Raw genomic sequence first — 22,941 nt, forward strand, 5'->3', positions numbered from 1 at the left:
AGGAGAAAGATGGTATGGACTGAGAGGGAAGGCGAATATGCACAGAGAGGGAGCATCGATGGACAGATAGAGATGGGAAGTCGAGATGGACAGAAAGGAAATGGGGCAAGAATAGCTGGTCAGAGAGAGGGAGAGGAGGATATGGATGGAGAGTGGTGAGAGGAGGGAGTGTACAGGGAGAAAGAGTGAGGAGAGGTAATGGACAGAGATGGAGGAGGAGAAGAAGATAGGGGGAAGTAGCGGATGGACTGAGAGATGGGGGAGAAGATGGACAGAGAGAGAGGGAAGACATGATGGACAAAGAGAAGGGAAGGAGATGGACAAAGTGGTTGGGGGCGATGAGAGGAAAAGATTGAGGCAGGAGAAGGAAGTGGCTAGTTAGAGTGGGAGGGGGAATAAACAGAGGGAAGTGGGAGGAGATCGTCAGAATGAGGAGAACGGAAGAGTTCGACAGAGATGGGCAGGGAGAGGGGAAGGTGGATATGAACAGAAGTGGGAGGAATAGATAGTCAAGACGAGGGAGGAGGTGGACGAACAGAGGAGGGGAGAACAAGATGTGTACAGTATGTACATGGACAGAGAGAATCGGGAGGGGGAGATAGACAGAGATGGGTGAAAGAGGTGATAGACGGAGTGAGGGGAAGGAAGAAGTGGACAATAAGGGGGACGGAGGAGAATGGGAATACATAAACATCCGGGCCGTCCTGGGTATTCAGCCAGTAGAATTACAGAACTCCATTTATAACAAGATATGTACGATGCTTATTTTTTATTTTGGTGTCCTTTGAATTTTGGCCTTAAAAACGTTTGGAGAATTATATCGGATATGAAACTATTATATGTAAAATAGTCATTTTAAGCAAAAATAAATGTTTAAGTGGATAATAAGCTGTTGTAACTTTAACTTGCCAGCCAGCTCACCGAGCCTTTCAAAAAGAAATCAGTCAAGTTGTACCTTGCTGAAGTGTCGCCGCAGACTCGCGGATTCAACTGCCCTCAGCTTAAGCCGTCATGACTTGTGGTGTCAAATTATACCAGCCACTCAGTGGCGTGCTTTTTAAACAAGCAGTCACGCAGTACTCAGATACGCCCAGAGAACGTTCAGTTTCCTCAGAACGTATTAATTCTGAATTCTTTACGGAATACAGAAGTAAGTAACTAATTTAACTAACGCAAAAGCGCACATCAAAAGAATTTACGTATGTACGGTACCCTAGGCTACCTTGAAATGCAGGAAACTGATTTTGTAGTGGCCTACACCTGTTGAATATTTATTGACGTTACTAGTTTGTCAAACCTTCAATTTACTGAAGCGAATATATATAATATAGTCAGTTGGCGGTGCAATTTTACAAATTTAATATGTCGAAAACCCATAATAAAGCACATTTCGCAGTTATATCAACTATAGCTTGCAGTAAATCAGAAAAAAACAACGAAAAAGAGGAAAGGGATCCAAGAATGGCTGAAAAAAGGAGCGACTACAACAGAAACACCGGACCCGAAATATTTCACAAACCATCTTCGGATGAGTCCTGCGCTCTACGCAAAATATGATGAGACATAAAATAGCATCCAGTGGATCGTGCAGATGACGAATACTGTCCTATAGTACGTTATGCGACATCTGCTCGACCTGTTCACGTAGTTCTGTAAGAGTTGATGGTTCACAAGTAGCACTAGTCACTTCTCGTCCCATCACATCCCGGACTTACGTCCGGAGATCGTGCTCGCCAGCGAAGTTGCTGCACGCCTTTCAGAGCGCGTTGATTTTCACGGGCACTGTGTGGGCGAGCATTATTCAGTGGAACAACACATCACTGTTGTAAGAACGGCAAAAGAATGGGTCTAACTACATTCCGTAGGTATCTAATGCTGATTAGCGTCCCCTCCAGAAACATCATAGGTGAACGGGTGCTGTAGCTTATCGCACTCGAGACCATGAGGCCTGGGATGGGCCAGTGAATCTTGGACGAATGCATTCTACGAGACAGAGCTCAGGATGTCCTTTTCGTACTCACAAGCGACAATCACTTACGTGATTGCAGAATCTGCTTTCACCGCTCAAGACCACGGCATGCCATTCCATCTTCCAAATAGTCCTCTGACAGTACCAGTCGAAACGTGCACATCGATGCTGTGGTGTGAGTGAAAGACGGGTTAGAGGCGTGGGTGCCCATAGTCCCACTGCTACTAACCGGTTCTCAGAAGTTCGTATTGACACTTCTGGACTCACAAACCCTATTATCTGTGCTGTGTTAGTTGCACGATCTGCCTCTGCTGCCACTGCAATACGATCATCCTGGCGGGCGTCTGTGTTGCGTGGAGGTCCAGAATCTCATCTATGGGTGTGAGAATGTTCACGTGACCACTGATACCAGGATTGTTGCACAAATTACGCAGCAAACATGATTGACAATTCTCTAAAAGGACCATCCCACCACTCGGAGGGCCACAATTTGACCCCTTTCAAACTCGCTGAGTTGCCTGTAGGATGCACGAGTGCGTGGTTGCCTGCTTGCTTCACACGTTTGCACCACACTGACCCAGCCTGCGAGCATTCCGTATTAAAGGGTAGACACATATTGCGCTCTGGTAGCTCTACCACTAATCTATCTGTTGGCGGACGAAACTGAAATATGTTATCAGTACATCTTCTATCCCCCAGGTGGTATATGCCATCATTGGATCAAAATCGACGTCGTCTTTCCAGGAGTACATTTTGTTTCTTTCGACACTGTATACTGAGGGTTCGACAATATTACTGAAGGTGTGAGGCCACCTCTAGTCATTTTCTGCGGCAGTTGTAGAGTTCTTCCGGGAAAGTCCAGTTTCCCAAATACAAGCGCTGCTCGCTTTTCAGCTTGCAGACTGTACAGTCCCTGGGTTCTCGGCAAGTACGGGACGCGCCCAGCTTAGCACGGAGCGTCAGATTGGCGCCGTTCGCTGCAGCAGCAGCAGCAGGCAAGCGGAGCCGCGCATCCCCGGGGACTCGACGCCAATTAGTGGCAGCCGGGACGTGGCCGCTCCCCCTGCTGACGCACCCGCACGCTTCTCACCCCGCGGCAGCGCCCCCGTAATGGGCAATTTGTCCCCCAATCAGCGCCTTGTGCATATGCGACCTCCTCACCTGCCGCCTCTCACGACGCTAGCAAGCATTCTACTTCCGGTGAACCTAAAATACCATCTCCTGAATGATGGACCTAATCATCTGAAAACGCTACTAATTACTTACAAAAATATTGTGTGACTGTTTGATCTTATACCACATGGACATCTGTCACCGTAACTGAAACCAGTCGATTCGTGACGAACGATATGGGGAGGTCGGGTGGCATCGGACATTGGGTTGTATCGGACAACAGCTGTTTCTAAGCTCTAGAGCTAGTGACAGCGCCTGTCTCGTCACTGCAATGTGAAGTGTGGCGGAATAAGACAACAATTTACCTGTTCCTAGGAAGCTTTTCGGTGCAAGAACGTAACTTTGATTTGTTTTGTTTGCTTATAACTTTCAGATGGATCAAATGGCTCTAAGCATTATGGGACTTAACATCTGAGGTCATCAGTCCCCTAGACTTAGAACTACTTAAACCTAACTAACCTAACGGCATCATACACATCCGTGCCCGAGGCAGGATTCGAACCTGCGACCCTAGCAGCAGCGCGGTTCCGGACTGAAGCGCCTAGAACCGCTCGGCCACAACGGCCGGCTGCGTGTAACTAACATTACGTTTTTGTTACGGTGGCGTGTTGAAAAGAAATACCTCCGAATTTTTTATGTGAAAACTCTTGAAGTTTATAAATAAAGCAATCACTATTAACACCCTACATGTTTATTCTTCTTGCGTATATATTTATTTCTCAAAATAGTCACCCTGGCGACGAACACGTTTCTCCCAACAAGAAACAAATTTCTTGACACCTGTTTGCATCATTTGTGTTGTTTGGCATTGTTCTACTAAAGGAGAGAGTGCTCCATATGTGGACGAACTGATTGAAGTCGAAACTCGATTACAACACGCTGTTGCTCACGTACCGACGTAGTTACGTTACACACCCGGATGGTACACTACGCATTTGGGAGCTCTCTAGCACATCTGTTGAGATGAGGAATGAAGACGTAGAATGTTAATAGCGTTTGTTTTATTTAAAAAGCTTCAAGAGTTTCCACATAAAAGCTTTGGTGGCTCACTTCTCAGCCCGCCCTCGTATATCTTTAGATACAGCTGATATAATTCTATACGTTGCAGGCTGTGACAATCTATAGCCCAAGCAAACAACCAAGCAGTTTCATTTGGACCGAAGAAAATAGGCAGCATAAAAACAACTTTTTATGATTTTTTTCTTTAAGATGGAAAGATAAAGAACTCAAGACGTAAATAGGTTAAACATAATATGAAGGATGCAGGAGAAAAAGTCCTTGAAATGAAATGAGAGTCCGCGTAGGGAATGAGAAAAATTTAGACCCAAGAAATCACGACGTGATGCACTGAAAGCTTTCCGGCAAAACAAAGAAGTGGTCGTGAAACCTGTTTTTAGGAAATAATAAGTTTTTCATGAAAACATTCAATGATGAACAGAGGAAAATATTGTACGATGACGTAAAAAATTTAGATAGCCTTCTTAGACCTTTCGGTGACTTAAATATGATTTCTTAAATCTTGTTCACAGATATTTCAACAAGACAGAAATGAAAGCAGGTGGTTTCTAAGGCCTGTTGGTGCCCCTTGTGATGTAGCTGAGTAAAGGGAGTGGGGATACGTCTGTTCGCTCTTTAGTTTACAGAAAAACTGTAGTAGAAAAAACTTTAAAGTTAGGAAGGAAGGAAAATGAGCCTTAGGTCTCGTCGACGACATTATTAGAGACAGAGCACCAGATCTGGTTGGGAAACGGTAGAGAAGAAAGTTGTCTATGTCCTGTTCGAATAATCATCCTTGCATTCACATGAACCTATTTAGGGAAACCATGGGAGAACTGAATATTTGAACCTTGCTCCTCCAGAATGCGATTCCAGTTCCTTAAATTTTGTGCCATCTCGCCCGTTGTGATGGGTTCCATTTCCCATTCATTTTCTAACATAGGCCGTTCGAAAGATGCTCTCCAGGGCCAGGACCGTTTTGTAGCCCCATTTTCGTCGAACTGTGCTGTTGCTACATCATCGATATTAGCTGAACGTTGCATTGTAAATATCTTTCCGTAAGTGACGATGGCCGAAGCAGAGAGGATATAAAATGCAGGCTGGAAATAGCAAGAAAGACATTTCTTAAAAAGATAAATTCATTAACATCAAATATAAATTTAAATGTAGGAGTTCTCTTTTGAATGTGAAACGTAACTTTGTATGGGTGTGAAATGTGGGCGACAAAGAACGTAGACAGAAAGAGTAGAACCTTTAGGAAGGTTGTGCTACAGAAAAATGCTGAAGGTTAGGTAGGTAGAACTACTGATCATATGTATTTAATAAAAGGTGTCATGCAACTATTAAAAACAGCGGTGGTCCTAGAAAGCACGAGACATAGGTGTTGCACCTCACAAATGACAACAAATTTGGTGATTATCTAAATAAAAATAAAAAAATGGTTCTCAGTAATTCCTGTTTATTATAAAGGTCCCTGCTAAAGTATGCATGAGTAAGAAATTATTACCAGACCTATTGGATAAACGAACAGTTTAATGTTTTGGAAAAGACTGGATTGCTTAGGTAAATGGGCTAAAAGTGTAATGTAGAAAGGTGTTGTTGTTGTTGTGGTCTTCAGTCCTGAGACTGTTTGAATGCAGCTCTCCATGCTACTCTATCCTGTGCAAGCTTTTTCATCTCCTAGTACCTATTGCAACCTACATCCTTCTGAATCTGCTTAGTGTATTCATCTCTTGGTCTCCCTCTACGATTTTTACCCTCCACGCTGCCCTCCAATACTAAATTGGTGCTCCCTTGATGCCTCAGAACATGTCCTACCAACCGATCCCTTCTTCTGGTCAAGTTGTGCCACAAACTTCTCTTCTCCCCAACCCTATTCAATACTTCCTCATTAGTTATGTGATCTACCCATCTAATCTTCAGCATTCTTCTGTAGCACCACATTTCGAAAGCTTCTATTCTCTTCTTGACCAAACTATTTATCGTCCATGTTTCACTTCCATACATGGCTACACTCCATACAAATACTTTCAGAAATGACTTCCTGACACTTAAATCTATACTCGATGTTAACAAATTTCTCTTCTTCAGAAACGCTTTCCTTGCCATTGCAGAAAGGTGTTATGGGAAGAAAAACCCGTAATGGACACAAAGTGAATGCCTGAATCCGCCAGCGAAACCACTACAGGCAAATAACATCAATGATTGCGTCATTCATGAGCCTTCAGTCACTTGAGTAAAGTGTAATTTTTGCGGAAGATAATCAGACTAACAACACGCCTGCCAAAGCTCAGTAATTCTCAGTTGCTCGCCCAAGCTCCAGTTTCTCACCATGTTCTACACTCAGTATTGTGGAAGTTTGTGAGCACCTTGATCTGCTGCACACTGCAACCCATTAGTTGCCGGTGCTAGGACAGCCTTCCTCTACATTTAGAGGCACTGTCCTCTCTCCCGTATGCCCAGATCAAGTATGTCATTCTGTGACTCCAGCCAAACTGTTCTCTTTTATCACGCAGTTCTTTATGTTCTCTAAAATCTTGCATTGTTCCCACGTGCCAATGAAAATGGCTCTACAAAATGGTGGCCAATAATACGTTTGCTATCAAGGCAACAGTCTCCCGTCTTAGCAAAAATTTTCCAATATTAACCAATCGTTTCACTCCCTTTGCACAATTCTTAAACAATTCTGAGTTAGGCTCCCCCTCTTCTGCTAAGTATCCTACTTCAGCAATTACACTAGTGTCCACATTTCTCAGAAACTCACGTCGTGATTCACCAATTTCTGATATTTTTTTTTAAGATTAGCCAAGTTTTTAGCCCAAGAAGTTGATCACAGCGAGTAAGGCGATGCTTGAAAGTTGGCCATCGCTTGCAGAGAGAGAAAACAGTTCCTGCCCACAATGCAGCTCCGTCACTTCTCACGGAATCCCAAGATCTCTGTCTGTTGCTGTTTTCCCCCTGCACAGCGTTCTCAGAAGGTGGCCCGTCGGCACAAAACAAAGGTTTTTGAAACGTGCTTTGTCCGGATGGCACTGCTAGTAAAAACTGAGACTCTTGTGAGCGCAGGTGTTTGTCACGCTACGTCATGTGTCTTCTCTGACTGTAGACCTAGACCCCTCACTGTGCAGGGTGCCAGGACGTGGCACCCAGATCCCTGGCCTAACCCAAAACTCCCAGGGTGGCCCGACCAAACGCCAAGTCACTACCCCGGACCTCTGCAAACTAGCCTCCATTAAATAGTAGGGACAAATATAAAAGTAGGCAGCTTAATCGCGGCCCTCACTTACATTATATGCTACAAGCCTTATACATTTATTTAACTGGTGGGAATTTAATTCAGATATTAATAACTGTAAATCAGTTATTAATGACGTGGGAGACGTGCCGGCCCATCAGGGAACTGACGTGTATAAAACAACGGTTCAGTACAGTAAGCAGGTTGAAATGGAAGCAGGTTGGACTAGTTTTTCTGACAATCAGATGCTTCTACCGAATAAACTAGCATGAACAGCTGCATCAAACCAGTCTTCTGACTCAAGACCAAGTGCTTATTTCTAAGTGCTTTTTTTTTTTTTTTTTTTTTTTTTTTTTTTTTTTTTTTTTTTTTTTTTAAATATCATCTTCTGAGTAGTTTAGTGCGATGTAACGTGCCACAACTTCCTCTGCTGTGCCATCCTCTGTCACAGAGCAGAACGTATCTATCTGCAGTTATTTGTTGTATATAATACACTTTTTATTTTGCCCTCTTCGGCTCCCTCTAATAGCATAGAAGCTATTCACTGATATCTTAACGGGCCTCCTATCGTCCTGCCTTTCTTTTATAGTCTGTTCTTTTCATAACTTCCTTCCTCGCCGGTTCTGTGATCCTCCTTCTACCTTATTATTCTTATTACTTTTCCGCATCCTTCTATAACACCACAACTCAGACGTCTTACATCTCTCTTTCATAGGTTCTCCTGCGGATCGTGATTCACTTCCAGACAATACTGAGCTCGTGACAAACATTCTCAGAAATTTCAGCTTCAAATTACTAGTACACTTTTTTCAGGGAGGAATTTTCTCTTTGGCTATACTAATCTGATTCTCATATTCTTCTTTCTTTGGCCGTTATGCGTTATTTTGTTCACAAGGTTGTTAAATTCTTTCACTTTATCTGAGCGTGGTTTCCAATTTTGACACGACGTCTATCGCCAAACTCACTTCTATTACTCCTAATTATCATAGTTTTCTCTTGTCCACAATCCATCTCATCGTGTTTGTTAGTCTGTTTGCCACGTCCCTCGCAATTCATTCGCGAACTTAGAATTTAAATTTCGGCTGTGTTTAAGAAATTCAAACGTGCAGGGGAAGGTGGGATAAAGTGGACACTATAAATGAAATTGAATTTTCGTGAAACAGTGGCTATTAACAGAAGCTTGTGGCATATACATCTCGTATCTGCATGCTGTAAGGTATCGCACCAAATATTTATAGCTAAGGTAAAAGGACATATAAACGTTTTTTCTAAATGCTTACCCAGCAGCCACTCTTCCCTACTTAATAGTGTAAAGTGGCCAGTCCTTTGCCACCATTCACAAATAGACACTTTGGTTTAAAAATGGGTAGGCTTGCAGTTTTTATTTCACTATTGATTATTATTTGAAGAACAATAATACAAATGAGAGAAAAAAACGTGTTGGAATACATTTTTGGTATAGAATGGTCAACAAATGAGAAGTATTAAGTGCTTCCAATGATGTTAATAGAGAAGTTAATGACTAATTGTGGGTTACTATTTCAGTCTAGTTCCTTCGCAATCTATCCATTCCGAAACAATATCAAATCATGTACAAAATTCGCACGTGAAATTGTCATCATGCTCCTCATATCCAGCACACAGTTCATGAGCTCAGAATTTACAGCTCCGACATCTTGTCCAACCTTCATTTTGTTTAGATCTAGAGAAAGCTTTCTTGCATTAAAAGCAGTCGGTGTCACTGTCCTTATCAGTGCAATTGTCTTCTTCCAATTCTTCTTGACAAAGTTTCTTTATAGCAGAAACTCTCTCAGCGTTTGGTCCCGCTTTTAGCTTCTTAGCTTTTTTTGTGCTGCCTTACAATGTAGAATATTGGCGTTATCTGTTTCTTTCTTTTCGAGCTTCCTTTCTTTCCATTAAAAGCTTTCTTTTTTTAGCTTCAAAATGGCTCTGAGCATTATGGGACTTAACTTCTGAGGTCATCAGTCCCATAGAACTTAGAACTACTTAAGCCTAACTGACCTAAGGACACACACACATCCATGCCCGAGGCAGGATTCGAACCTGCAAGCGTAGCGCTCGCGCGGTTCCAGACTGTATCGCCTAGAACCGCTCGGCCACCCCGGCTGGCAATTTAGCTTCATCCAACACAGTTTTATAAGGGCTTGAAGTTATTGCCAGTATTTCATTTCCTACTCCTAGTTTGTCTTTTATTCACACTCTGTTTCTTAGGCAAAGGTTTTACATCCTCTGGGCTGGTGTGGAACCCACCTGTTGGAAACGCAGAGGGACGTTCTTCAGTGGCCGGGCGCTGAGGGGAACCTTCTCAGGGAGAAGGTTTATCACCTATAATCGGAGGGTAGCCTGCACTTGAAGATGGCTCATAAGTTGTGACCAATAGGCTTATTTGAAGAAGACACTGCAGTTTGGCGTCCAGAGGGACCAGCGCTTGCAGAAGATTCAGCAGTTTCGCAATGAGAAGAACCAATATTCGATAAAGGCACAGTATTAGTGTCCCCATCCAAAGGAACATCCTTATCCTCAGCTGCAGTATAGTCTTCATCGGTAAACACCTTAGGGTCTACAGGAAAAATTCCACAATTTCTAATACCATAGGTTGCTGTCATTGGAACGGCTCGCCCGAAGAAACGCTTCAACAAAGAATGCACTTATTTGAAACTGTGTAATAGCTCTTCCTGAATTACTACGAAGAAATTTTTCCACTAGCTCTTGTGTAGAAGGTTTTAAAAGGAAACATGAACGCCACATCCGAAAGTTGGAGCTTTTGATTACAGTGTATGACTTTCTCTGACCTTATCAATGAGACTTATGTTCTCTCCGCATTCATACACTAGGGTGGCACGAAAATTCTCATCCTGGCGGATACCCATTTTTTAGGTTCAAGATTTCATATCTAGGGTGAATGAAATTTCATCCTGCAGACTTCCGCACTACGAAAGCCGACGACAAACGTCTATGGGCTGAAGAAGCGACTCCGATTTGTCGTCTTCCTTTGTGGAAACTCTTTGCTATTCTTGGACTGAACTGTCAAGATAAATACGATGATCAGCTCAAATCGTTCATCTTGCAATGTTTTAAGGATATCAAAAAATTTATCTATGTTCAACTTGTTAAACACTTGTGCTGTAGCCATAAAGGTAGATTCTGACTTCCTAAAGCACTCACCCAGTCTTTGCCTACCATTTCAGATTCTTTGTTGAAACAATGTATTTTGTTACGCACTGCCAATTGGAATGCTAATCACCGCAAGTAATTATTGTAATACCATACAATCGCTTTTCCACTCCAAAAATGTAACTAAGGATGTCTTGCTCTTATTCTTCACTGAACACTGTCCTTAAATAACGTATAGCCTTTTCATGCCAACTGCACCTCTATTTTCCCTGGAACACTTCGTTTTAGCGTATTACGTGGAACACTGAATTGTTTTGCTGCTGCTGGAAAAGGCATTTTATCATTATTTACTGCTTCAATTGCCTTCTGCATCGCAACAGCGTCGTATGTCTGTTGCTCTGTTTTCCGAATGTATTTTCTTGCAGAAGAGTAGAATAAAGGATATTACTTTCGTGTATAAAGCGATTTTTAATCTTTTAATTTCAATTGTTATACTACGCATGAAATATGGAATTAGCTAATTCTGATTGGAATAAACAGATTCGGGAAAGTGGCCACCTTGGCCACTTTTCCCGACTTGCAGGGTGGCCAATTTTCCCGATCGGACACCATGTCCGTGTCAGTGGTTCATACGCAAAACAGTACAACCGAAGGAAACGACAGTGATTTATATTTGTAAGCCAAAAGGCATTGCGTGAGCCATGATATTACCAAAACCTATTGCTCAAATAAAAGTGTAGCAACTAACGGAATGTGAGTGACTCATCGTACATCAAACGATCGAAAAACCTAAAAGTTTTCGCAGAAAGATAACGGAGCAAGCTTCCTCTGTCAACATCACTGACAACACTAATGGTGTCGATTACACTTAGTCCAGCCACTTCTCGACCCCAAGCAGCGCTGCTGAAGATATCAAATAGGCAAAGACCACTTTTTCCAACCTGGTCACTTTACCCTTCTTTCCCCTACACGGCTTCTTTTCTTATAGTTATATTCTAATATTTATGTGCTAGTATTCCTTGACATCCATTACAATGTTACATCTTGGAATGGAGCTGTAGGATGCGCACTGAATTATCTCTGTAATGTTGTTTTTCCATAGGGTAAAACAGTTACTGATGTAAAATGCTTATCCGGTGGTCCGGTGGTCCTGAGTTTCGGAAGATTCGTTTGCACTCCGTAATAGCTAGACCACTGACGAGATCATCGCTAAATTTTTATTTTTATTTCTTTAGAAACTTAAGCATTCTGGCAGAAACCTGGATTTGTATTCAAATGGATTTGTCAGCAATACGTCGGCTTATTGTTATCTACACAACATTGATAAGGTCATCAACTGCAGCATCTAAACTAGACCAGTAATGAACTTTCTCCGGAAGGATGGACTCATCTACTTAAGAACAATATTGCAGTGCCTGTATTATTCTGATTACGATGCGAAGTTCCATTGGACATGCTTGTATATCCAAAGGAACAGGAACTGCGCCACTACAGCCGTTGTAAAATATATTAAATACATTCACAATATCGAATAAGGACAACCATCAGCTGTAGAATGGAATGATGGCAATGGAAATTTGTGCCGACCGGGACTCGAACTCGTCATCAGAATAACATAGGCTCTGCAATATCGTATTAATCTGAAAAAGCCACCTGTCACCCCTCAGTGGACGTCCACTTACGGTGCTGGCGTGCTGATTCCATCCTTCGTCGCCGATGAATAGCAGATAGCATGGATGCATGAGCCAGGCGTGTGCTGAGGAGGCTCATACACAGCAACGTTCTCTGAATGGTCGTTGAGGAGACACTGTTGGTTCACCTGGACGGTCAGTTGCTCAACAGTTGCACGTCTATTCGCCCGCAGGCATCTCCGCAGCCGCCGTTCATCCCTATTATCTGTAGCCCATGGAGCCGGCCGGAGTGGCCGAGCGGTTCTAGGCGCTACAGTCTGGAACCGCGCGACCGCTACGCTCGCAGGTCCGAATCCTGCCTTGGCATGGATGTGTGTGATGTCCTCCGGTTAGTTACTTTTAAGTAGTTCTAAGTTCTAGGGGACTGATGACCTCAGAAGTTAAGTCCCATAGTGCTCAAAGCCATTTTTTAGGCCCATGGTGTACCACAGTGGCCTCAACGCCTGTTTTGGACACCGCCATTTTCCCATGCGCGTTGTACTTTAACGATGGCAGCATGCTAACAGTGTACAAACTTAGCCGTTTCCGAAATTCTTCCACTCTTGGACCGAAAGCCAATGATGATGCCCTCTTCGACTGCTACATCTACATCTACATCCATACTCGGCAAGCCACCTGATGGTGTGTGGCGGAGGGTACCTGGAGTAGCTCTACCGGTTCTCTCTTCTATCCCAGTCTCGTATTGTTCGTGGAAAGAAGGATTGCCGGTATGCCTCTGTGTGGGCTCTAATCTCTCTGATTTTATCCTCATCGCCTCTTCGCGAGATATACATAGGAGGGAGCAATATACTGCTTGACTCCTCGATAAAGGTATGTTCTCGAAACTTCAAAAAAGCCCGTGCCGAGCTAGTGAGCGTATGTCCTCCACAGTCTTCCACTGGCGTTTATCTATCATCTCCGTGACGCTTTCGCGATTACTAAATGATCCTGTAACGAAGCGCGCTGCTCTCCGTTGGATCTTCTCTATCTCTTCTATCAACCCTATCTGGTACGGATCCCACACTGCTGAGCAGTATTCAAGCAGTGGGCGAACAAGCGTACTGTAACCTACTTCCTTTGTTTTCGGATTGCATTGCCTTATGATTCTTCCAATGAATCTCAGCCCGGCATCTGCTTTACCGAAGATCAACTTTATATGATCATTCCATTTTAAATCACTCCTAATGCGTACTCCCAGATAATTTATGGAATTAACTGCTTCCACTTGCTGACCTGCCATATTGTAGCTAAATGATAAGGGATCTTTCTTTCTATGTATTCGCAGCACATTACACTTGTCTACATTGAGATTCAATTGCCATTCCCTGCACTATGCGTCAATTCGCTGCAGATCCTCCTGCATTTCAGTACAATTTTCCATTGTTACAACCTCTCGATATACCACAGCACCCTCCGCAAAAAGCCTCACTGAACTTCCGATGTCACTTCAGATAAATCTCTCTGTTTCCGCATTACGTCAACTACTGCGCTGTTCTCCCCATCCCCCCTCCCCTCCTCCCCCGCCCTCCCTCTTGACACTTTTTATACCCTCCACCTTGAGTGCTGCCTCCTTCCGTCTGAAAATGGTTATTGCACGCTCACGTCGAACATAGGCTGTGGTCATGTTAATGTAACTGGGCCGTGTAATTTTTGACTGCAATGGATCGTCGACTTGTGGTTTACATCATGAAACCACGGTAAGACATACCGATGCTTTTGAAACAAAACGGAAAACTGTTAGTGAACCCGGAACGCGATAAGATATCTTTGATTTTCTTTTTTTACAGTATCAGATTTAAAGGCTATACGAAGGAAGAGTTAGCGAATCGCTAATAACGAAAACTACGTCAACTGCGTGTGAGACGTACTGACCAACAATTTTTGTACATTTGCTGACGATGACGCGGTTTGTAGAGACTATTAACCGAGCGAGGTGGCGCAGTGGTTAGCACACTGGACTCGCATTCGGGAGGACGACGGTTCAATCCCGTCTCCGGCCATCCTGATTTAGGTTTTCCGTGATTTCCCTAAATCGTTTCAGGCGAATGCCGAGATGGTTCCTTTGAAAGGGCATGGCCGATTTCCTTCCCAATCCTTCCCTAACCCGAGCTTGCGCTCCGTCTCTAATGACCTCGTTGTCGACGGGACGTTAAACACTAACCACCACCACTTGTAGAGACTATAGAGAAATACGTTATGATATGTTTACGTTTTCCTCACAGTGACCTAAATGCAATTAGAAATATTCATGATTTCGGAAGTCAGATTCCCTTTGCTCAAACAGTGATTGAAACAGAAGAGGAATCTAGTGGTTTTTGGGGTGTGAATGTGTTCTTTGACATAGTTGTATGTGTTTAAGCGCTAAGACACTATTTATCTGCGAATGCTTATATCAACTAACTCGAAGAACCCATATGATATTGATACAGCAATGTTCGTCATTTCCTATCAGAGCCCTACCACAGAATGTATGTATGATTCCTGACACTGCAACATTGTGCATAGCAGAGGTCGCACAATTTCTCGATTATTTTGCGTACCCATCCGGGCACTTCTCAAGATTTAGCGGGTACTACTTACTGTTGGAAATCATAAATCCATATCCGTAACATTACTAGAACATAACAAAAAATAATTATCGGATTTCTTTGTGGTTCTTGTCTAGCTGAAACCGATTCGGATTATATTCCATCACTCGACTGCTACTATGTTTCAGTGTTTCCACATACGAGTGTTGCCGGGGCCAAATAGGTTTCTCCTGCGGACATTGGAAATCTCCCTGGCGCCAGCGAATGAGGACACGTGCGGCAAACTTCAGTAGCGGACGCGGGAAGTTAGCGAGGAGGCTACGCCAACGTCCCCTTCTCTGTGACACGGGCCACCCGGCGCTGCGTACCGAACTAGGACTCAACTTGCTTAACGACGCCCGCTCCACCAGTTCGCAACCTCCTGAAATTGCCATTAATCATTTAAAGGCCGACGTAGGAGCGCAGGCCTGCAGATGAGGTCATTCGAGCTACAGTCCTTAGCTCGTGGTCTAGTGCCTAGCGTTGCTGCCTCCCGGGTTCGATTCCCGGCTGGGATGGCGATTTTCTCTGCCCAGGGACTGGGTGTTTGTGTTGCCCTCATCATTTCATCATTATCATCATCTTCATTCGTGACAGTGGCTGTATTAGTGAAAAAAAATTGGACTATGTAAAAATTGCAGCTTTGTATGGGCGCTAATGAGCGCGCAGTTGAGCGCCCCACAAGCCAAACATCATCATCATCATCATCATCATCGAGCTACAGCTAGCCAACCAACCGACTCCGCCCCCTTGGTTCCTAGATAAGGCACTGTGATGATGATGATGAAGTTAGGTGTGGAGCGCTCAACTGTGCGGTCATCAGCGCCCGTACAAAGTCCCAATTTTGACACAGTCCAATCTAGCCACTGTCACGAATGATGATGTTGAAATGATGAGGACAACACAAACACCCAGTCCCCGGGCAGAGAAAATCCGCATCCTGGCCGAGAATCGAACCCAGGAGCCCACGACACAGAGGCAGCAACGCTAGCCACTAGACCATGAACTGAAGACATGAGGCACTGTGAGGCCTAAGGCTTCTCTGATCTTCCTTGGCTAGGTGGTGACCAAGCAGAGACTGGTGAGCTCTCTACAGAAGCAGGACAAAGTATATTTCAGCACATTCCGTTAGTCCAGATTGTCTGCATTTAGGGGCAACCCGCACTGCGTGATGTTGCGATACTCCCGTGGCTAGTAACATTTCCAGGTCTGTCCCCAATATATGTGGTATCAGATTGGGCATCAGCCCCGTCTCATTTCCAGTATCTAGGATGAGTTACGACAGGTGATAGACAACTTGCCGTAGGAAAGAATAAAATGACTTTATGACACCCTTCCTAACTACCCTACTGAATCAGTCCATGGTTTTAGATATGAGAAGGTGTAATGTCATACTGCCACTTGAGCTCGTACTGCCAAGTTCTTTGTAAACTTGACACAATTTTGAAATTACTGAAATAACACCACATACCCCACCTCCCAAACAGTGAAGTTTCATTTCGGTTCCTATTCCCCTTCTGGGTGCTTCAGCTTCATTTCCTTTCTTGTCACGCAGTTAATGAGTCTACGGGCGAAGAATAAAAGTAGGGCTGTCAGTGACGGAAGACGTTGAACAACCTAATAAATAACCAGACAGCCCTAAACGAGTTTATACTTTCATAAAACTTTGAAAATGGAATAGAACGTATAGCAGCTGCCTTTACTAGCAATTTTCAGATGTTTTCAGGCGTTTATGATAATTTTAAGAACCTGTTTTAGTTTCATTCTTTGTAATCGAGTGGTAATCCCACGAACACTGAACTTTCTATTAAAAATGGACACATGCCCCCTGCAATGAAGTTTCATGATATAAAAATACTGTGTGTCAAATCATGAATTGGAATCTTGTCTTTAACTTAGCTCTGGAGTTACAGTTCATCTTCGAATGCAAAAGAGCTCCTACGAGATTTGGAAGACCAGTTATAGACATCGACAGGCTGCAGTTCTAAGTTGGATTATGGCGTTCTCGCGTTACTTGTTTGTCAGGGCGCTGTACGGACCACCATAGGCAGAGACACGGGTTCGGAATGCTGTCTGACTCACAGCTGGAATCTGTCAGGAAGTTTCACTTCAACAGAGTCCATTGTGGCGTAAACGCTCTACAACAAATTCCTGCTATTCATTCGAAGCCTTTTATTGCCTGTCGCATCATCGCCAAGTTTTACTGTTAACCGATGCTTTACTTAGAGGCTGTTAGACGACCCGCAGCATAAATAAATGTAACGTATTCGCCTATATATGAGGGGCCATCAAACAGTAATGCAACACATTTTTTCTCGGCCAATTTCAATTGAAAAAGAGCAGAATTTGTTGTAGGACATCCTGAAATATTTCCGCTTCAGCCCTATAGTTTCACGAAGTTCCGAAGGTGCTGGCGAGATACATTACCTACAAAATGGCGTCTGTAACGGAGGTGCTTTCCAACTAGAGAGGTGCACTGTGTTCCTTTTGGCGGAAAACTAGAGCATCGCAGATATTCATAGCCGCTTGCAGAAAGTCCATGGAGGCCTGGCAGCGAACAAATGCACGATGAGTCGTTGGACGAAACAGGTGTCAGCACTACAACAAGGTCTCGCAAACTTGTCTGATCTGCCGCGCGGTGGCCGGTCGCACACATCTGTGACAGCTGCAATGCTGGAACGTGTGGACACTCTCTTTCATGGTGGTCGACGGGGCAGAGTGAGACAGCTCGCTGCACAATTGGGCTCCTCTGTTTCTATAGGAGCTCACAAAACTTCATTGGACTGGTCTTCCTTATACCACCTACATCCCGGATTTCCGATTTCCGCCTGTTTGTCGCAATGACGGTTGCACTTCGTGGGAAGCAGTACGTAGATGATGGGCAGGTTACTGAAGCAACAAGACGGTGGCTCCGACGTCGACCACTACAGTGGTACCGCGCGGACATACAGGCCTCCCAGTATTATGTTGAAAAATAGAATCTTGTAGCCAAAAGAATTGGGAATAATATGGTGCATTGGAATCCGTAATGAAAGAAACCTGAATTCAGAAAAAAATATGTTGCACTAATTATTGAACATTCCTCGTTGAGTGAAAGACCCATTGCTCACTGACTTCACTGTTGGTGGCAGTTCACTGGAAACCGAAACATGCCAAAAATGTCTAAAAGTAACCACGCGGAGAGAGTTAAAATGTTAAATTAGTTGTAGGAAAATGAGATATAGCGCTGACATTCATTGAAATAACATTAAGGAATGTAATGGTTAATCGAAATTCTTGGCCTTATGACGACCCTATTGTCCTGTTAACAATACTCAAACGTAGTGTTGTCTTTACGTCAGTTTTTTCGAGAGTCTGGTAGCTTCTGTGAAGCAGCGTGGGCTTGGTACGTCTTTGTCTGTCTTCCGTAGCATCTTAAGGCGTAATCGCCAACCCAAACAATAATATTTGCCTTTAAACACTATAATAAACTATAATGCACTTTCTGACTAATCTTCACCGAGTGTTTACCCCATTAAGATTTAGCTTGGCTATATAGCTTCTTCTGAAGTACTTAGTAGAAAAACTTTGGGTTGTTGCATTTAGCAACAAAGTATTCGAAGCACTTCTATGTTCTTCTACATTTGTGTTTCCCATTAAACGTAGTAACTGCACCAATCACCGGAACAGGGACTGTGACAAAATTCACCTTGAGAAATTCCAGCTTAAAATTAAAGATACTGTTTGCTGTATACGGTCACCACGTCCTGAAGGAACGACTTTTGAAAGTTAGCTGTGTTCACCCACCCTGAATGGTTTTCAAGTTAGTCTTTAATCACGTTAAAACTTGCTTTTGAGGACCAGTATGAAACTGATAAGATCTTCATTGACTTCCTTCCAGTGCTTTCCCTTTCAAAATTACCTTAAAGTTAATATATGTTATTTGAATAAAGATAATATACTCTTCAAAAGTTAAGAAAATGAATTTATGGTTATGAATGTGGTGCCAAAAACACTTCTGCAAATTTATCAGTAAACACTTCCGGGCTAAGTTATCGTGGTCGATCTGTAGCAATTCTTCTCCCTGAGGTTTCGTTCTCAACTACGGAGAACATCTTCCGAGGTGAGTCGACGACTGGCTGCCAGGAGTTTTTTTTTTTCCTTTATTGTAATTTTAAACACCTATACAGGCGGGCTGTCAGCAGCATAGTACGCTGCTCTTCAGCCTTAAGTGGAACAATGAAAATGACAGAGAGGTGATATATACAATACAAAAAACGGCGGGCAAAAAATGGAGATACAAAAAAAACAAGAAACAGGAAGCCGGTCACGTTGGACGAAAAAAAACACTAACACTTGGAGACACGGCGCACAAAACACGGAGAACGGCGACGGCACAAACATCAATACAATTTTAATCGTAAAGAAGAAGGATTAAAATTGAACAATATATGGCGCTCGACGTTGCATCAATCACGTGACAATCGATTGCCTGCAATCGAGAGAACAGACGATAGCCAGAGAAAGCCACACATCGACGTCACGTGACGTGTGGTGGCGCCCTCTACGATCTCCATATAAGCGGCAGCCCCAGCTCCTAGCAGCCAGTCGTCGACTCACCTCGGAAGATGTTCTCCGTAGTTGAGAACGAAACGTCAGGGAGAAGAATTTCTACAGATCGACCACGGCAACTTAGCCCGGAAATGTTTACTGATAAAGACGCCGGCCGTGAAGGCCTACATGGGATGACTTCTGCAAATTCTTCACGTCTTTGATTAAAAGGATATGACGATGGCGACGCCAAGGTTGCCCATATTCAGAGTGTTGCAAACCCATAACTGAGCCTGGTAAGTCTTGGAACCATGGCTAATAATTACCAGAGATAACGTTTTACTACAGAAGTATTAATAAATGTCTTCCTCCAACACTTTGTACACGTGTTAGCTGGAAGAGTAAATCTTTGTGGAGTGCGTCTAAAAGTATGACCTTTCACTATCACTGCTGTCTGGCTACTTCTCTCTGCTAGGTCTGGCTGCGGTAAACTTTTTTCGCTGTGAAAGGTATTCCCAAAACTGAACGCGACTGGACCGTCCTCCACCTCTGTCTCACCAATGTCCGCCCGGTCCGCCTGTTTCGCCATACGCCATTTAGAAAAGGCGTTGCCAAACGGAAATAACGGCAAAAACTGGGGCTACTTCCTAATGGCTTCCTTCTTTCTTAAGCGTGTATTTCTACTAATAATTACTGTCAAGTTCAGGTTAAGATTCCTTTCATCTTCTTAGTTCGAGAACAATAATTTTAATTGTGTAATTATCATTGTAATTAAAATTTTATAAAATTGATTAATCAAGCAGATAATCAGATATCAATAACACATTACGACACGGACAGTAACATTGTTCTGTCAAAGCTTACAGATGACTCATTCAACAAATTGTTGGATATTATCTTTCGGTAGGGGACCCCTTGCCAGGCAGAGGAGACAGAGAAAATCCAAAGAGCGGAGCCTTTGGTTAGGGTTCGTTTAGTGAGCTCATCCAGTTCCACTGGCCGACACTTCCAGAGAGGCGCTGTGCCTCAGGAAGATGATTTCTGCTGAAATTTACATCACGTACGTTCCAGGAAAAGGGGGGCAACATACAGTATTAGCTGTTTCCACGAACTACCCGCATAGTGACCGTGCGGGGATGTGTCAGAGAACTCAGAGATCAACCGTCGTTCTTCCCACGTACCGTTCGGAAATGGAACAGAAGAGGAAGAAACTGTTAGTGGTGCGACAAGTACTCCCCGTGAAACACCGCAGCGTGGCTTGTGGAATGAAAATATAGATCTGAACGCTTCAGTTTGGATTTTGATCACTTTTATCGAAGACTAGGCAAAGCTCCGAAATAAATTCATATAGCAGTTGTTGCAGGCAGTTCTGTCTCTCTTTCTGTAGGTGACTACCAGTTTCGGTCCTTTGGAACGTCGAAGCTGCTAAGAAAGAAAGACTGGTACCTCCTGTCCTCACAACTGTATGCTTTTAAAACACGGAATTGACTTTCTTGTGGCACATTAGACACATTCGTAGGCAAATCATGCACATGTCATACAAAAGCAGTTAACATTGGCACATAAACAGAAACATACCGCCGTATAGAATTGCGGATGATCAAAGATTTTTACTACATTCGGAAATAAATATTAAGCGTAAAATATGCACAAAAACTTTAAAAGTTAAACTTTTTCTTGGTTAAAGTAATCACATAAACTTAGCAGTTCCAGCACTGAGGCAAAGAGTACCTGGAAAAATAATTTTTTTTTTCGAAAAGTAAACTTCATACCCATTACCTCTTTTAGTGATCAGTTTGATAAACTCTTCGAAAATGTGTTTCGCATCGGGCAATTAACCTTTCCATTGTGAAAGAAGAACAAATTCACGAATGTGGAGAGGCACTAAAAACTTCATGTGACAATTAAAGGTAAAATCAAGCAGGTGTTGGTTATAGAGCGCGTCCGACTTATTTTGATCACCCACTTCTAATTACCTCGATTTCGACGGGACATTATATCCTATGCTCCCTTATCTTCACCAACCCAAATAATGTTTCGTCCAGAAGTAAGATGAAAAGAGTATCAAGCAAATATTGTTTAGTTAGCAGTGTAACATTAAACAGCATTATTCTCTTTTGTGTATCTTTGTTGGTTACGAAGCTATGAACAGCAATACATTTTGTTTAAACACCACTCCGGTCTTTTTATTCAGTGATCCATTTCTTCTTCTCAAGACCCTTCCGAAAACTTATCACAGTGAATCGTTCACGTACACTTGACTTTGTTAAAAAGGTAACACAATATTGACTTTCATTCTCCAGTACTAGCACACAGTGCATGTACCTGTGTTAATGTACCTCGTCCATTCGCAGCAGCTGGCAGTAAACAAATGGAAATACGAGGAAAATGTACATGTGACAACGAGTTTTGTTGAGCTTCTCTGCCAGAGCAGCATTAGACCTACCTTCCAATTCAGTAAAAGAAAATTAATGATGATGCAGTTTTTAATCAAGAACTAACTGTTTCGTCGAGTTTCACATTATCGACATTTGAGAAGCAAATTATACAGAGTGATTTTTTGCACCGTGTACAAACTCTAGGGATTAATCTGTGAGAGGATACGGAACAAAAAATATCTAATGAACATATGTACGGAAATGCGTAATTTCCATGCTGGAGACCATTTATTCAGTCACACTTTGTTACAGAGACTGCGGCCTAATACGTGCTGTACCATGTAGCCACAGTTACAGTATGCATGGTTTCCTCCTAGAGGGTGGTACTGTTCCTCATACGTCGCGCCCTAGCGCCCTCTACTACCATAGTAATTGGTAATGTTATGTCCGATTCACTTCTGTTGCTGACTCACCTTGTAGTGGATATGATACAGCGTTGTACGCAATGGTTCCGTATTCGAATGGAGAGCTTGCCGACATGTTTTTTACTTACGGAAAGGCAAATGGCAACGGTCAGTGGGCAGCTAGGTTGAATCAGGAGACCTACCCCCGCCGACAACAACCACAGCATTCAATGCTTGCAACTGGGTTTCACAGTTTTTTTCTGAGACAGGGTCGTTTCAGGAAGCAGGAAATCATGAAGGAACTACCCAAAATGTCCGAACTCTTGTGATTAACAATGTGGAAGGCGACCGCCGTGTCAGTACCAGGCACTTGGCCCACTAGTACAGGGTAAGCCAGATGACCGTGTGGAATATTCCCCAAGACAACTGTTACTACCCTTATCACTTACAGCGTGTGCAGGGCTTACTAGCGACAGGCTTTCCACATCCGGGGCACCTCTGACACTGGTTTATTGATCAGACAACCACCATTCCGTGATCTGAGTCATCCATCCTATTCACAGATGAGGCCACCTTTACGCGGAGTGGTATCTTCAATTTTCGTAACTGTCATCTATGGGATAATATGCAGAATCCCCATGGTATGGTGACAGCGAACCATCATCAGGAAAATAAACAGAATATACATAGCTTTTGTTTGAAAATTTCACATTGTAAGAGGCCCGAGCAGATGTAATACAGATGTAATTTTATGTAAGAGGTCCGAGCAGATGTAATTTCGATGTATTGCTCATGCGCTGCTTGCGATATGCAAGGTATAAGAGAATCGCTGACCAGAGAGCAGTGTTGACTCAGTAGGAACTATGTAGCTGTATCAGTAAGTT

Source organism: Schistocerca piceifrons, chromosome 1, assembly GCF_021461385.2.
Source record: "Schistocerca piceifrons isolate TAMUIC-IGC-003096 chromosome 1, iqSchPice1.1, whole genome shotgun sequence".
NCBI lineage: Eukaryota > Metazoa > Arthropoda > Insecta > Orthoptera > Acrididae > Schistocerca > Schistocerca piceifrons.